Raw genomic sequence first — 18,597 nt, forward strand, 5'->3', positions numbered from 1 at the left:
CTCTTTTTTTTAATTTAAATACATTGATTTATTAACAATTATTAACCTCCGATTGTAAAACAATTTTTACAATAAATAATAATTAAATAAAATAAAGAATATGAAAAAATATCCGAATTTATTAATGAAATAAAATTTGATTTACCTTTCATTCTAAAAAATGTGTATATGTAATTTAATAGGCGTACAATTAAAGTCATGCGGTGTCCACGGTATTTTTTTTTCTTTTTGTCTTCGTAACTTTGGAGACAATATTGGTGATGGGAGAATCGATCAAAGTTTAAAAATATCAAATTCTGGAATTTTTAAAAAAGTTTCTAGTTTATTTAAATCTTTATTAATAATATTACAATAAAAAATCATCATAATTCACCTCCACCCCTTAAAAAGAAACCTTAGATAACTTTTTGTTGTACATTTTTCAGTGAAATTTTCTTATTTCTTCCATTTAACATACTAAATGAAAATAAACCTAATCATTTTCTTGGGGTGTGATTTTGGGGGTAGGAGAGCAGAAAAAGTAATAAAATAAAGATTTTTTTGAATTTCTTAAACTTTTTTCTTGAATCATTATTTTTTCACTATATAGAAATAATTAACCGATGTCAGGAAAATATTAAAACAGCCTGACACCGGCCAAAAGCCGCAACTTCAAATACATTCTTAAGAACAACAATCAAAATATACCAAGTTTAACTAGGAAACCTCAGGAGTGAAGCGGTTTCCTGTTTCCTTCTTCGTTAAAGCTGAACGAACAGCTTCTGCTATATACCTGCGTTAAACTAAAATTCAGGTGATTATCAGCTCTACAAATGACGTCTCCGAATGATCGCGGATGTAATGAACATCATTACTATTAGAAAAAGTATTATCTGAATGATGGTTCTTGTACCTCGTTTGTTTTAAATGTGTTCAATGCCAAAAAAAAATATACTGTAGTAGATAATAAATATATTTAAAATTTAAAACATTCTGTAATTTACTGTATTTACAACTAAAAGTAATAAAACGCAATAAATCCACGATCGGAAAGGATTTTTCTTGGTTATAAAATTATATTTTCTTTTTTAATATTTATTTTATTTAAATAAGTATTCGGATATAACAAAAAATAGAAAGTAGTTTGTAAAAAAATATTCAAAATCCATTTATTTGTTTATTCCACAATTTCTTTTTTCCTTGTAGTTTTACAAAGAGAAAAAATGTAATTATTTTTCATAAAGTTAACGAAGATTCATTCCAGCGTAATAGAATTTAGAGTTATTATTCAAAAGCGATACCGGCAACAATTTATTATGCGTCTAATCTTTGTGATCGTAAATAAAAATTAGATTATGCCGAATAAAATAATCGTAATTAAATAAAAATATATTTATATACATCAGTAATAAGCGTTGTAAATGCAATAGATAGAAATTTAAATTAAAAAAAATGAATTTATAAAATGATACCTTGTAACCGGCCGCTACACTTCACTTTTCTTATTTTAAGTTTGGTATTATAAAAAAGATTTTAACTCAAGACTCGATGACATGAAGATTCAATGCCGTCAACCGTTAAAGAGTAACGTTTAGCGTTCTAGAAACTTTTGCGAGAAAGAAAAATTAAAAAAAAAAAATTTTAATTTTAAAGTTTTTTAAACGGTGTTTCCGTACTTTTATTTAACGATAGTTTTCTGCGTTGCTGTTACAATAAGTTCCCGATAATTGTTTTCTTACTTAAATTTATTTTATTTTTAGTCGCCTAGCAAAGGCGTATTTCTCTTTTCTTATAACGAGCCAAATTGGTTTTTATTCTAATTTCAATATAAATTTTCATTTGCCGTAGGAATCTGTAACCGGTTTTATTTTCTTTAAAGAATAATTTCCCACCGTCTTGACAAAATTAATTTTATTTTTAATATTTCCAATCTTAGAGATTAATTTGCTTAACGCGATCTCGTTAACGCTAAAATTACGTTTATTTATTTTTATTTTTTTCAGTGTCTGTATTCTTTTGTTTTACGAAAAGTGTAAGCCGGTTGTTTTTTGATTATTATTCTGTCCTTACAATCTTTTTAAAATGAAGATTGTTTGTAGAAAAAAATTTGGTCGATTTCCTTTCTACGTTCACGTATTAATGACCGTTTTAGTAATACCGTTGAACTCATCTGTGTTTAACTTCCCGACTAAAATTCTGTCGATGCTGAAACAGCATAGCTATAAACAAATAGTATAACGATTTGGGTTTTGGGGCTTTTGTAGATGCTGAAGTTTGTAACCGCCATTAGATAAAACAAATCAAAATAGAAATTTCTGGAATTGTATGTTCGTAGCATACCTGTATTTTTATTAATTACTTCAGACCGACTCGACATAAACACTTGGAAAACGACTAAAAATGTTCTTTATGAGGTACTGATAGGATTAAAAGTCGAGGGAGGGCTAGTTTTCGTTATTTTTAATTTTTATATAGCGATTGTAGAAAATTGAGATTTAGTAGAATGAAAGTACGTATTCAAGTTTTAAAGCGATCGGTTTTTGCCTTCTACCTCGTAAACGAAAACCAGTTTACCAAAAAACAATTGAAAGTTGCTACAAATAGTCGGTTGATTTTTCGTCTCCATTGGACCAGGGAGAATCAAACGATCCATTTTTTCGAATTATTTATTAATATTGCATCAGATTGAACCAACCGATTGAAAAAAATAATAATATTCCAGTAATAAACTTATTAAATCCCCGTAACATGGGGGCGCTGAGTAAAACTGAAATAGCTAAAATATAATTTTTTTTATACTTTCATTTTTGGAAATTGAAAGTCCAATTGTGTCTAGCATTAATGCGGGCAGAACGGGTACTTTTTAAAAAAGTAACCTTAGGGGCTCCGATTTATGAATTTAATTACTTTTTCAACGTTTTTTTTATAATTTTCGATACGATTTTTTGAGATGACGGGCATCAACCCTTTGGTAATTTTTCTCTGTGAGAATGGAAATTTGAAGAGTATGAGTATCGCCATGTCTGAGAGGGGTTCGAATCCAGGACCTCCAGATGAAAGGCTGAGACGCTACCTACCACTCCGCCACGGAGATGTGCATTTATCTGTTTTATTTATTCTGAAACTTATTTTATACCGATTTTTTTTTTGTCTTCAGTCATTTGACTGGTTTGATGCAGCTCTCCAAGATTCCCTATCTAGTGCTAGTCGTTTCATTTCAGTATACCCTCTACATCCTACATCCCCAACAATATGTTTTACATATTCCAAACGTGGTCTGCCTACACATACCGATTATATTCTAGAAAAGGTATAATTTTTATGATAAATAAACGATTTAGTATTCATTAACAAAAATATTACGTTTACTTATAATATTTTCTAGTCGATTTTTATAATAATTTTATCATATAGCCATATATATTATTTATCCTATTAAATCGTGTAATTTTTTTTAACCGGGACATAATCGAATCTTAGAAATTAAAAAAAAAAATCCGCTTTCCAGCACGCCGGAAGGCTGAGGTATATTTCACCGGTGCTAAGTAACGGATAAAAAAGATTTCCATCTTAAAGTTAAGACAAATTTCAAATTTACTCGATACGACAATGGTTGCACGTGAAAAAAATATTCATATGTTTTACGTATGACAAACTCCACCTTACAATTCCGCAATATTTTGGTCATTTCTTGCTGTAAGGGTTGGTCATATCAAAAATTGTTCAGACAAAAGTTTTAGGTAATGTTTAAAGGACTAACGACCACTTTAAACCGATTCGATACTGTGCTTATTAAGGGAGGTATGATTTTTTGTCTTCAGAATCCCATTTTTTTCCAACCCCTGGGCCAATGGTTGGAGATATCAAAAAAGTTTACTTAGATAAGTTTTAGGTCCTTAGCCAAAGCCACCGGGTTGGTCTAGTGGTGAACGCGTCTTCCCAAATCAGCTGATTTGGAAGTCGAGAGTTCCAGCGTTCAAGTCCTAGTAAAGCCAGTTATTTTTACACGGATTTGAATACTAGATCGTGGATACCGTCGTTCTTTGGCGGTTGGGTTTCAATTAACCACACATCTCAGGTATGGTCGAACTGAGAATGTACAAGACTATACTTCACTCACACATATCATCCTCTGAAGAATTATCTGTGAACGGTAGTTACCGGAGGCTAAACAGGAAAAAGAAAGAAAAAGGTTCTTATCCAAAGAACAGTAGAAACTTTAAATGAATTCGATGTTTTACTTAATAAGAAAGTCATGGCGATATTTTTGGTTTTTTTTTTCGAAAAAGCCCCTCCATTTACTCTCCCGTGATCAGATTTTGTTCATTAACGAACTCGGCCGATATTTTGAGTCGTTATATTTTATGTATCAATTTGAAATTGATTGGCGCAAAATTACGGCAATTATCGTGTCCACAAAAAGTGAAATATATATATATATAAACTTTTGGACTAGGTGGTTTTGGTGTCTGGGGGATATGAAACGCGTTGAAATTTTCCTGAAGTAGAATCACGATACCCATTACAACAGGATTTCTTATGAAATCTATCCTACCTAAAAAAGAATATTCTAGTATACTTTCGATCTCCGTTGCGAGTTTCATCTGGGGGACCCAGGTACGTAATCCTGGTTAGAGATGGCATTCATACCCTGCAAAATTCCATTTCCATATTCCCACGTGTATGTTCAAACAGCTTCTGTGTTGAATCTATGAATTAATTCATCATAGTCAAAAAATATTATTTGTTTCATGTAAGTCTTACCTCGTGAATTGTTTTAACATTATTTGTTAAAACGTTTTTTTTTTTTTATTGTGAGAAAATAATTTCGATTGGAAAGTGACACCATTTTTTTTATTTCTTATTTATTGAAATAATGGATAAATTTACCAGACATTTGAAAAGGGTAAAAATAAAAATCCACATTTTAACTGTCGCTTACTTAATTTTATTATTTAAAAAAAAATTTTTATCGATTTAATATAACTTGAAAATCGTGTATTCAAATAAAAGGCTGTGTGTATGTTTGCAAATTTTAAACAAATATAAACGAAATATTTTTTCTTAATAAAATAATGTTAAAAATAACAGGCTGTATTTTCTGATATATTTTATAAAATTGTAATCTCGGCACCTCCAAACAAAGGGTAAATTATCGCACCAAGATCGTGTAAAATTCACTTCTTGTCGTAAGATTCTTCACGACTTAAATCGGAAACCTTATCGCATAAAAACTAAGCAAAACAGACAAACCGAAACGTCTTAATTATTGCGACCTATTTCACAAAAACATAGTCGATGAACAGATAGACCCGAAGTTGTATTTCACGTCAGACGAGACACGGATTCGTTTATCGTGACACGTCGATTCGCAAAATACAAGGTAACGGGCGGCTAAAATTCCTCACCGAATGTTTGAACGTCCATTTCGCTTAGAAAATCGGTAGATTATGTGCCGTTTCTGATAATCGTATATGGAGGCCGATATTTTTTTTAACCGGACCGTCAAAACAGAAGCGTACCGTGCAATTTTAAAATAATTGTATATTCGGTTAACAGATCGTGAAAAATAGTACGCCTTTATTCAACAAGACGGAGTAACTTGTTACATATCAAACTGTTCAGTCGTAGTCGTTTGTGCTGTTTTTACAGAAGAACGAACCGTCAGCAGAGACTGCGATTTTTTCCTTAGCGGGTATTTGAATAGTAGGGTTTCCGAATCGATCCCCCGCAATATCGATGAACTGAAAGCGAAGGTTCGACAGAAATCAATGCCGTTGACAACAATGTGCAAAACGCTATTGTTAACGTTTCTGCGACGCCTAACGATAATTCAGGTGACGCTCAGTATCATCGCTTTGAAGATTTTTTACAAATATAAAACATATATTACAAAAATTCATAACATCACCACCGACAAATGTTTTCCAGCGATTCGTTTCAAAGCTACCACAAAGCTGCTCCGGAACCTCCGATACATTCAGACATGCTGTTCGTCTGCGAGGTGTGAGGCGGGATCTGGTTCCCAGATCCGGACAAGTATCCAGTATGCGATCATGCGGTAGTGGGGTGGTGAGCTGTGTGCGGTATATAAGACCGCACTTCTCGACCGTCGACCAGTCTGTTGTATGAATTTCCCCGGTCACAATTACCTCGGCCCTGGCAACCCGATCGATAACGGGCCCCCGGTGGACATCGATGATCAGATCGCGCTTGAGCACGATCGTAGATACGAATCGGCCACAGAACATCATCATATACGTGCAGCTGATAGATCTGCGATCGGGGATTTTGCTGGCGATTTCGCTAGGACTGGGAATCGGCACAGCCTTGTGGGCGCCGCTGGTCTTTCAATCAAATACGGAGTGGAATCCGTTACCGGCGTATTATATCCACGAATGTCAGGCAGTCGTACAGCGGATACAGCTATGGCTGACGAACCTCCTGCAAAGGTAGCTAGGAAGGACGGCGCCGCCGCCGCGGCCCGCAACTCTGCGACCGGAGGTACGGACTTCATCCATCTGCCGGTCTCCAACTTCAAGACCGGCCGTCTGCGGTTCAATCATCATCGCTTCATGTGGACGTGCGGCTACCAGTTTAAACATCTGTCCGGCAAGACGCAATGGACGGAGGCCCGTGCGGCGTCCGGTAAACAGCCCGCCGTAGCGCCTACCTACAAGAGCGTCGGGTACGTGACCACGCCGCTCGCCTACATTCCTGTGGACATCATACCGTGGTATCTGTCTCCGGCCGAATTCAACAACCTGCCTATAACGTCCGAAGTGAAACGTGTGCAGTGCAGTGTTAAACCGGTAGGCTTTAACTCTGTAGTTACTTGTATCCGTAACGGCGTAAACAACACGTGAAATTCACATCGGTGGTGGGTGTGAAGAAAACCACACGCTCCAGTCGGATCAAATTTCCAGCCGTAATTTTCGATGAACGTTTGATGCGGCACGATCGACAACAAATTAGGCCCTTTCTTACTAGAACGTGTCGCGGGGAGAAATTATCTTAAATTTTTAAACGATGTATTTTTTTGCTTGAAAATTTGTCATCGGCGAAACAAATTGAAATGTACTATCGACTTGATGGAGGTTGACTTTGTTATTAATAAAAAGTGCACATTAAAACAATCGCATGCGCGCGCATAGAAATTTGATATCGCATATCACTAAATATTTAAAATTAAATAAGTAAAACGAATGAAGACTGCAACAACGGGAAAAGAACTGCTCCCTCTGTTACACTAAGTCGTGGGTTGAATTGCCGCCTAGTTATGGTAAATGTAAATAACAAAGCAATCAAAACGTAATTAATAGCTGAATCTACTTAAAAGTGAAAAATAAAATTAATTACTCGATTTCCGTAGCTGAGTGGTAGCGTCTTGGCTTTTCGAAAAAAAAAATTATAAAAATATATAGATAAAATATAATTTTTTATAGGAATAGAATAAAATAAGTGTACTGTAAACTTCTTATTCTGTAGTCTTCAATTAGTCATTATTTCTAATTCTGATGCACGGCTTACACACATAACTTAATTAAAAATATTTATCATTGTATTTAAATATAATATTTATTCGTTTACTTAATTCAATGATTCTAACGAAAGCGCGCGCGCATACCGTATTTAATTCGCGCAGGTGTAACGGTACTAGCGGCAACAGTCGGCACTAACTAATGTAATTTCACAACTTGCACAGAACAAATTTCGCTTATACCGTCGGCAGATTGTTGTAGCTGTGAGGCTTAACGCACCAGGTACTAAATTATCCAGGCAATCGCGTTCGAGATCCGGCCAGTCCGAATTATTTTTTTACACTTTAAATATTATTCATTTATTTAATTTTACCGCTCACCTGTGACGTCACAATATACTCGTACAGCAGTAGTTTAGAGCATTTTTTGGGATGGAGGTGCGATTTTGCAAATATTTTTATTTTTAAGAAAAATACGACTTTAATTAGGCGAAATCTCGAGATACTGAGGGTGCCCTTGCTCTACAGCCTCGCCCCCTTGAGTTTTTAAGTTGAAAATTTAACGCATCAATGCCCTATATATAGAAGTAATCTGACCGTGTTTGGTCAAAGTCGGTCCAGTTGATCTGGTGATATAAGACGATTTAGAGGCCAACCCCGAACTCACACACTCGTACATACGAACATTAACCTTCGGAAAATTTCCATCCGGTTTTTGGGGTTCTGTAGATGCGAAAACGTCAAGATCCGGCGAAAACTGCATATGTCCAAATCGGACAAATTACGATACTTTTCCTTCTAGAGCTACAGCTCTACTATAGCGTTATTTAGACGGAAAGTAAAAGAACCGCTCAAGATTTTCCTGGATAGATCAAGGGAAATCATGATAAATGCATAACCGTGATAAATTCATGACAATGGGTGTCACAAAATATTTAATTAAATGAAAAACAAAAAAATTAAAATCAGTTAAAAATTGTATTAATACTAAAAAAACATAACCACAGGCGATTTAGTACAATCTATTAACACATCTTCGAATTGTATTTACTATATATAACCTACCGGCAAAATGTTCCGTTGAATCTCTTAAAACTTTACTTTAAATTTACTTTAGAGATATCCCTCGTAAGTTAGATCCACATGTGGATGTCTGTTGCATATGGAAAAATTATGCAAACCATAGAAATATGATTTTACTCGCAAATAAATATACATACAGAGGGTTTATATCAGAACTGTTTGATTTCAAGTATGATTTAAACGGCATTATATTTAAGGTAGTTTAACTTACTGTACATTAGTGTCTATCCTTAACGGGTAGATTTTGAAGTTTTTGTTGGTGCCCTGCAAATGTCCAGACGGTAATCCGGCTTTTCCCACGTACTCGTCAAAATGTCGATTGTAATGTATGCTACTGTCGCACTGCAACAACCCTCTCCTGTAGATGGTTGATGTCGCGGATTTTCTCCGAATAATGATTTTTGCATGCCCACCCAAAAAGAAATCTAATGGGGTTTAGGTTCCTTTGTGGCCGTGCGATCAGCCCTCCTCTGCCATTCCGCTTGTTTTGAAACCGATGTATAATGCAGCACGGACACGGTTGCTGTAATACGGCGGAACGCCATCTAGCCGATAGAAAATTAATCCTTTTTACTTCCTTGTAGGAAGTAAAGGAAGTAAAAAGTATTTGAGCTAAATTTCAACTTTTAGTGGTTAATGGGGTCACATTAATTCGGCATTAAGCAGGTAATGAAAAAAAAAAAACTACAAAAAATAAAATTATAAATAAATATTTATTTTTATTATTTTTAGGTGAGAATAAGGATATCAAAGGTTAAATTCCACGGAAAACTAAATGAACTGTTCCGGCATTTGCCCTATTGTATCAAGGGAAACCGTGGCAAAACCTTGATAAGAACAGCCTAACAATATTTATGTCTATGATAAATTTCACATTACAGGATTATAACATAGTAAAAACAACTTATACATTACGATAATATTACAATTTTAATTATAATAAATCTTTATGATTTATAAATTTCTTCCACATCTGATGATATCCATCCTTTTTCCCTGCAAAAAAAATAAAAATTATATAATAATAACAACAATCTACAATCTCTTATCAATAAAATATATCGAAAGGTTTTCACCTGTTACACCCTTCTTCAGGAGAATATAGAAAGAATGGAGTGAAAAAACACATTATGTGTCACGGTAGTTCATTACAAGCACGAGTATATTACTTCAATTCTAACTATCGATTATGAATACATTTTTGATAAAATATTAAAAAAATGCTTATATAATAAGGAAAATTACAATGAATGTAATCGATATGTGGATTAACAGAATAAAAGTTCTAAAAGTTCTTGGAACAATGAACTCAAACATAGAATTTTACAATTACGCTATTCTGATCGGTTCCAGATAAAATCTTAACGGTATTTTGATCCTGTGTACTGATATTTGTCATATATATGTATTTCTGGGTTTTGCAAGAAAAAAACATCGGTTATTTCTCAGTTATAAATAAATCAAAAAATTGTTGTGCTTTAATATCGTTTACTATGCTTAATTTACAAAATGTATGAACAGAATTGTGCCTTTCATACGAGTGACGTAAACAAACAAATCGTTTTCAACTCTAGATGAGGGAGATTAAAATTTAATGAATCAATTTTTATTTTTTAACTAATATTTCTTCTGCTACCTCTTTAGGCTACCTAATGATGGCATATAGACCCGCAGTCTAGTCTTTGGAGCTGTTGCTAATTGTAATCTTAGTTAGCAGTCATTTTACTGTTAAAGCTAAATATTTAAAACTTATATTTAGGTATAAAATAGATAATGAGTACATACGGCTATTAGTCCCTAGTCAAATGTACGTAGACTACTCTCGCATCGATTTAAAACACCAAATTTGGCCTTATAGTTGGCAAAATAAAATAAAGTTAAAAGAAGTCAGGGACGGACTCCCCTTTTATGACTAGATTAATCTGCCGATAACTCTTCTTTTAGCTGCACGATTACCGTTGCGATCGACGTTTATGCATCGTTATGGTCACAACCAAGAATTTAGCTAACGGCAGGATCTACCTTCACAAAAAATAGACTTGTTGGCTGTAGTTGAATGAATCGACTGATTCCCGTACATTCATTCAGTAGTATGGTTTACGCCATAAAGCCTCACCGTTAATGACAGACCATTTTTCCTCTTGGCTTTTAAGTTTCAACATGTTACTGTCTTTAGCATCCAAGAGTGTTTATTTAAATGAGTTAATTAAATCTTGTATTCTGATCAGTTAATCATAATATATACGTTATATACATCGTAATATCTGTTCCATTAGATTCCAAAAAGAGTGTTATAGTTATGATACCAAAGAAAGCAGGAGCAGATAAATGTGAAGAATACAGAAAAATTAGCTTAACTAGTCATGCATAAAAAATCTTAACTAGAATTCTGTGCATAAGAATTGAAAGGAGAGTGGAAGAAGTGTTATGAGAAGACCAGTTTGGCTTCAGGAAAAGTATAGGGACAAGGGAAGCAATTTTAGAATTCAGATTAACAGTAGAAGGAAGATTAAAGAAAAACAAACCTGCATACGTGGCATTTATAGACTTGGAAAAGGCATTTGATAACGTAAACTGGAATAAAATGTTCTGCATTTTAAAAAATTTAGATTTCAATTACAGAGATAGAAGAACAATTGCTAACATTTATAGGAACCAAACAGCAACAGTAATAATTGAAGAACATAAGAAAGAAGCTGTAATAAAAAAGGGAGTTCGACAAGGATGTTCCCTATTCCTGTTACTTTTTAACTTTATATAGAACTAGCAGCCGTTAATGATGTTTAAGAACATTAAGAACGTTAAAGAACATTTTTTTTTCCGGAGTAACAGTACAAGGTGTAAAGATAAAAATGCTACAATTTGTTGATGATATGGTAATTATGGCCGAGAGTAAAAAAGATTTAGAAGAAACAATGAACGGCATGGAAGAAGTTTTACACAAGAACTAGCGCATGAAAATAAACAAGAGCAAAACAAAAGTAATGGAATGTAGTAGAAATAATGTAGATGGACCATTGAATATAAAAATAGGAAGAGAAAAGATTATGGACGTAGAAGCCAATTTTGTTATCTGGGAAGTAGAATTACTAAAGATGGCAAAGCAGGAGCGATATAAAATGCCGAATAGCACAGGCGAATGAGCCTTCATTCAGAAATATAAGTTGTTTACATCAAAAATTAATTTAAACGTCAGGAAAACATTTTTGAAAGTATATGTTTGGAGCATAGCTTTATATGGAAGTGAAACTTAGATGATCGGAGTACCTGAAAAGAAAAGATTTTGAAATGTTGTGCTATAGGAGAATGTTAAAAATCAGATGGGTGCATAAGTGACAAATGAAAAGGTTTTGCTACAAATTGAGGAAGAAAGAAGCATTTGGAAAAATATAATTAAAAGAAGAGACATATATATAATTTTTATGACCACATAAAGAACATTTTGGTCAGCCATTATCAAAGTCTCTGATGGGACTGTTTGAGCCTTGCGTTCCTGCCAGTCCTTTTTAATAAGTTCTGTTCTTTGTGCCCTTTCTAGTGTTAAAAATGTTCGTGTTGAATGTTTTTCTGGCGAGTGTGAAGCAGGTGTCTTTGTTTTTGATTTTCTTGTTTAATTTTATCTTATGTGGTGTCTTCTGGTGTAAGACAGTTTCCTTAACATCCTCTCTTATTTCTCCAATCCACCTGCATCCTGTTATGGTATTTTTCTAGTAGAGTTTGTACTATACTAGCCATCTCAGAAGACTTGAATCTTCTGATTCAAAAAGATTACTACAGTTAAATTTTGGAGTAATAAATTGTAAAGTAATGATACATAAAAAAATTAGCAAAATTTCACATAACTTTTCATTTGATAAAAATAAATATTTTGTTGATAGTCTATTAGTTATGATTCTGGCCATTTAAAAATATTCTGCTGTTGCTTGCTGTAAGGTATTTCTATGCAGTTTATTCAACTTCCACAATAAAAATATATAAATGACATGAGTATTTATCGTTTTCCATAATTTATTTTAGTGTTCTATTATAATGTTAGTTTATAATAATATACTGTATGTTCAAAAATTTGAATGTATTGAGAATTCAAATTATCTATGTCCTGATTTGTTTGAATTATTAACTGTATATAATTTTTTGTTTTTAATTAAACATTAATGTCTTTTTTCTTTTTCCTTTTTTGAAAGTATTATGTATTATTTTTAAATTTATCTATTAGGTTAAATCGATTACATTTATTATCAAATTATTGAATTTGTAAGAATATTATTGAAAATAATGAATGGTATAATAAAAAATAATGTTAATTCCTGAATTTAAAAATCATAAATTTCATTTACAAACATAAAAAATACCTAATTATTATTCAGAAGTGATCCATTAGTGGAAAAAAAAACCTTTTGGCATGCCGAAAGGTGGAGGTAGATTTCACCGGTGCTAAGTAAGGGATAAAAAAGATTTCTACCTTAAAGTTAAGAAAAACTTTAAATTTACTCAATACAACAATGGTTGCATGTGAAATAAAGTTTCACATGTTTAGCCTACAACAAGCCCCATCTTCTTACAATTTCAGCAATATTTCTGTCATCCCTTGCTGTAAGGGTTGGTCATATCAAAACTTGTTTCAGACAAAGGTTTTAAGGTCATGTTTAGAGGACTAACGACCACTTTAAACATATTTGATACTGTGCCTATTGAGGAAGGTATGATTTTTTTGTCTTCGAAACTTCATTTTTTCCACCCCATGGACTGATAGTTGGTGATATCAAAAATTTTTACTTAGATAAATCTTAGGCCCTTATCCAAAGAATAGTAGGAACTTTAAAGAAATTTGATATTTTACTTAAGAAAGTTATAGGGATATTTTGATTTTTGAAAAAATCCCCCATGGTCTGATTTTGCCCATTAATGAATTCAACCGAGATTTTGGGTTATTATATTTTATGTATAATTTGAAAGTGATTGGGAAAAAATTATGGCAGTTATCGTGTCCACAAGAAAGTGAAATATATATATATATAAATAATCTTTTGAACTGATGGTGGTTTTGGGGTCTGGGGGATGTGAAACGCAAAGATATGTCAAAATTTTCTAGAAGACAAATCATGGTACCCATTACAATAGATAACTTTCTTATGAAATCTACCTAAAATTCTATAGAATTTTTAGGTTTCTTAGTTCCTGAATATAAAACTGGAAATGTTACAAAAAATGAAAAAGAGGGGTAATATAAAATATGGAATAAAAGAACTAAAATTTGAAAGGATTCAGAAACAATTCTTACTTGTTTCCTAAGTGATTAGTACACTAATAAATACAATACGTGCAATTGAGTTTACTTGTTTCTTACAACTAATAATGACTTCTAATTAAAATATAAATACTATGTTACTTTCATTTTTTTGTCAGAATTATGAAAAATCATTTTAATATTTGATTTTTTATACTGTTAAAGTAGTACTGCAAAAGAAATTTCATTAACCCTCACATTACCAAGCAAGATATTCTAAATAACCCAGGTTGATTTTTTCCTTATAATAATTTTATGTGAAGAGATACATACTTGTGGTTTCATACTTTGTCCTGAAATGATTTAAATTGTATTCACATTCATGACTGACCCATTTTTTTGTTTTCATAGTTATTATTGACAGGATATATTGGTGGGGTTGTGAGACTTCCCTACTTAGTGTGAAATGCCAAAAATGACAACTGATAATTTTTTCACCGGTTGTCCCTTGGCTGCTGAACTATTAAAACAAAACATGACACTGGTTGGTACCCTGTATTCCGATAAGAAAGAGATTCTGAAGGAATTTTTGCCCAGAAAGAAGTTCATTCTTCAATGTTTGGTTTCACAAATGACTAGGTTTTCCGTGTTCCAAAAAGGGGTAAGTCGGTACAATCTTACTCTCTACTCAGCATCATGAGAGGCAAGCGAGGGGTGAAGGAAGTGAATACAAATCTGAAATAATACTCCATTACAACAAAACTCATAAACAAATTTCTCATAGTTACAGTATATACACAAACATTATTGTATATTTTATATTTATTCATATGTTTAAGTATTGCATTATAAAGCTTTAAAGATATTTGTATTATATTGTGAAAATATTGGTGTTTCACGTTAACATAGTGACTTTGTAAATTTAGGTAAACAAACTCATCTTACTTACAGGTTTTTTTTTACAATTATGAATATTTAAATATAATAATAATTAATACCTACTATTAATAACATTTTTATAAATCATATTCTCTTAAACATATAGTACAGATTGATAAAATATTTATAGTTAATATTATTATTTTTTTTTATAATTAGAACTTTGGTAGAACTGACAAGTCTATATTGATTGGTATTTTATGAGTAATACATAAAAAGTTAAATTAAAATTTATATTTACATAAAAATATACAATTTGTTGTTGTAATGAACAAAATAGTGATGTACAAAAAATCACATGAATTAGTACAGTAATAAAAATGAGTAATCAAAAACCAGTAAGAAAAATGCATTTGAAAATGTATAAAAGAATAATCTCTTTAAGTTAACTAAATAAATAGCAGTGTATGTGTGTTAGGCAACATATCTTTATAGTTACAGTTACTTGTTGCGAGACACAAGTCTCCTAAAAATTACAAAGCCATTCTAAAAAGTAACGAGTACCCTGAGTCAGGCTTATTAGGGAAATGACAAATGAAGTGGTTTTCCATTGTCTTCTTCACAGAGCATAAAATACTATTGCTATTACCATGCCAAGCACACCAAAATTAATATTATATTCAGCTGTATAATATAATAACTTCTGGGTACAGAGAAGTTTTGGTGAGGTGGACTTTCATCTATCCCAACTGCTTACCGAACATGGTGAGTTTGAGGCCTATCTGCACCGATTTGGCAAGTGAGCTACGCTGACATGTAGGTATTGTGATGAAAATGATATGGCCGAATATACAATCTATATTTGTAGCAGATGGGACCAGATTTGTCAAAGAATGGGACTTCCTAATGTAACACCAGAAGAGACTGTCCCATTTATGAAGAAAGGTAGAAATGAATGGGATCAGGCTACAACAATGGTCATGAAAATACTAGGCACTAAAGCAAAGGGAAGCTAGGGAATGGGATGGTGAGTGATCTGCAGGTAGGGATTTCCAAGGGCAGCCTTGCTCATGAGAGGATGGTTCACTGAGGTGGGCTGCTCTTGATGACTGACCAAAGATCCTCATGTTCATGGATAAATAAAAGACCGTAGTCCCGGCCGGGTATCTCCCTCACAGGTGGGACCTGGTTTGAGGCTTGGCAAAGAAAAGACAGAGTCCCAACCTGCTGGGTGAGCGACCCCCATGGGGTATAACTTTGTTGGATCCCGCAGGATCTCGAAGGGTTTGAGGCGATGCACCTGCTGAGGTTGTGCATTGTATTCGAAGCAGGTCCATCCAAACCTCAGTGGAAAGGAAAAAGGGATACAAACAACAAAAAATAATTTTTTTTTATGAAATAGTTTCATTGTCTAATGTTTATATTCCAATATTACCCATGTGTAAATGTTTAACTGCGTATCTGACTGCTGTGCTACAAATAATGGTTCAAAATTAAAGCGTACACAACATTTTTTTCTAAAAAAAAGTAAATAAATGATAATCTTACATCATTCTTTTGAATTTTTAAATGCTTATTTTTAAGCACATTGTTTTGATAATTAGTAATATTATACAAAATTAGTAATAATTATATTTTTATACAAAATTATTGAAATTTTCTGAATATTTAGATGTTTATTAGCACTGAATTAACAAATTGTTGAAAAAAATGAATAAACATTTTTGTTTTAGCACCTTTGTTTGATTGTATTCAGGAACAGACTGTGTGATTTTTGTACAAAACCATCTATCTTACAAAAAATAAATGGTTAGCAATAACATAATTTAAACAAGTTGTAACTTAAATTTTATTTTACAATTTGTTTCAAATTTTACAAGTCCCTCTAAATACATAATTAAACATTTTTTGTATTAGAAAAACAAATACTAACATAAATTGTGTCACTGATGTATTATTTCAAATTATTGTAAAAACCCCTTTGAAATTATTTGGCAAAGAAAGAATGAAAATGTTGGTACATTCATCTTTGTTACTAATGCAGAAGGCATCAGTAACCCGATTCAGAACTGGCATAACCCAATTCAGATTATTTATAGATGAAAATTTTAAAATAATTTCTAGTTAAAATGGATTTCTTAGTTGTGGTAAGATCTTTCTTTATTCCTTGCTTGAATCATTGTAAAAAGCGCATTATGACTAATATGCAAAAAAGTAAAACAGGAAAGAGAAGAAAATAGAAATAGATGCTTTTTTGTTTATTTTTTCTGTTATATTATTAAATAAATTTTATTTATTTTTTTAGTGCAATAAAAGAAATAAAAAAATTATAAATATATACTATAGTAACACAATAGCATTAATAATATTGGTGTTACTTACATCGGTACGAATATCAACCGTTCTCATTTTGCTTTAATATTCTTGAAATTTTGGTCTTTCTTAGGTTTTGCCCTGAAGAAAAATCAAGTAAAATGTTTTTGCTTTATCCACACCAATCCCAATATTTTCTCTTAATACAGTACAATAATTTTGATTAAATTAATTAGCACAGTATAATTAATTCAGTCAGAACACAGTCCTTAATACAACACATTCCTTTCATTTTTTATTTTTTGCCATTATTTAGTTACTACTCACTTGCTCCTGCTTGCTTTTCATTTAAAATGATTGCGCATATTTTAATTTATTAATTACACAATTTAATTTAATTTATTTTATTAGTTTATTAATATTAATTAATAAATTACAATATATTTAACAATAATTTTTATAAGTTAATTTATTTTCTTAATAATTAATTTTAATTATTAGTTAAACATAATTAAATTTCATACTTATTATTATAATTTTTATTATTAGAAATATTTCCTGGTCAGACATGGCACTTTCACATGCTACAGAATTGTATTTTATCTCATCCTCTGAAGCATAGACCTGAAGAGAAAAAAATTATCTCAAAGACCTACACTACAAATTCTGATAAAAACTTGGCTTTGATGGAAATGGTGAACTGAAATATGTGCGCAACTGAAAACACAACTGCTTGTATGAAAAATTCCTCGCAAAGATTCTTACAACATATATTAAAAAAATTATTGTAAGCCATCATATATTAAAAAAATTATTGTAAGCCATCAACTCCTATTAAGGAATTCTGTGACTAAGATTATGATCTTAGTTTTTAATATTGGCTTTAGAGGTTTAATATTAATATGAGTATTTTAATAATAAAGAAATTTGTATTTCTATTTAACTTTGTATTTGTAATTTCTATTTAAAATTTGTATTTGTAATTTTTACTTTGTATTTTACTTTGTATTTGTAATTTCTATTTAAATTTGTATTTCTATTTCTTATTTAACACTCGTAAAAAAAAATCAACTTTATACAAAATTAAAAGAAAATTTTTATAGAAATTAAAATTAAATGTTTAAGTTACATGAAGAAATAAATATTGCATATAATTTCTTAATGGTTTCTGATTAAAAAATTAAATAATTTAATTCTTGAGAAAATAGCATATAAAAAATAAGTGTAATACATACAGAAAAAATTAAATTTGATGTCATGACTTCAAAATATTAATAAAATATAACTATACACCATTCACTTATACTTATGTACAAGTAACCGATAAAACGACCAACTAGAATTGTTTGGTTAGGTTTCATTGAATAACTACAAACAAGAGAAAAATAAATTTTAAAAACAAATGTTTGCATAATGTAACGTAAATTATTTATAATAATAATCTACAATACATGACATTCACTCTCAGATTTCAAGATACATACTATTTATTTACTTCATACAATAGTTAATAAGTAATAGAAAATTATTTAATAAAAGTTTAACGTTTAACATGTAAACAATTTTAAATGCCATACATTTATTATTTTGTAGTTTTACATCAGTAATGTGGAAGTATTAATATGTAAAAATCTGC

At 31.6% G+C, this 18,597-nt stretch overlaps 1 protein-coding gene and 1 long non-coding RNA gene across 3 annotated transcripts in view; one reads left to right on the plus strand and one right to left on the minus strand.

The window, feature by feature from the left end:
• Window positions 1–17,986, plus strand: part of LOC142325621 (fasciculation and elongation protein zeta-2-like) — an 83,076-nt gene extending 65,090 nt beyond the window's left edge. Inside the window, exon 5 of one of the 2 annotated variants that reach the window (XM_075367610.1) lies at window positions 17,511–17,986. The gene's annotated coding sequence lies outside the window, so the exon portion shown is untranslated. The remainder of the gene's footprint in view (window positions 1–17,510) is intronic. The other variant, XM_075367609.1, reaches the window with a different exon arrangement.
• Window positions 9,407–18,321, minus strand: LOC142325623 (uncharacterized). Its single transcript, XR_012756581.1, has 3 exons — window positions 18,197–18,321; window positions 17,031–17,102; window positions 9,407–9,538 (listed from the first exon to the last, which is right to left on the minus strand). It is a non-coding gene; the product is annotated as an uncharacterized LOC142325623 (long non-coding RNA).
• Window positions 18,322–18,597: the final 276 nt, after the last annotated feature.

Source organism: Lycorma delicatula, chromosome 5 (assembly GCF_047948215.1).
Source record: "Lycorma delicatula isolate Av1 chromosome 5, ASM4794821v1, whole genome shotgun sequence".
Classification (NCBI taxonomy): domain Eukaryota; kingdom Metazoa; phylum Arthropoda; class Insecta; order Hemiptera; family Fulgoridae; genus Lycorma; species Lycorma delicatula.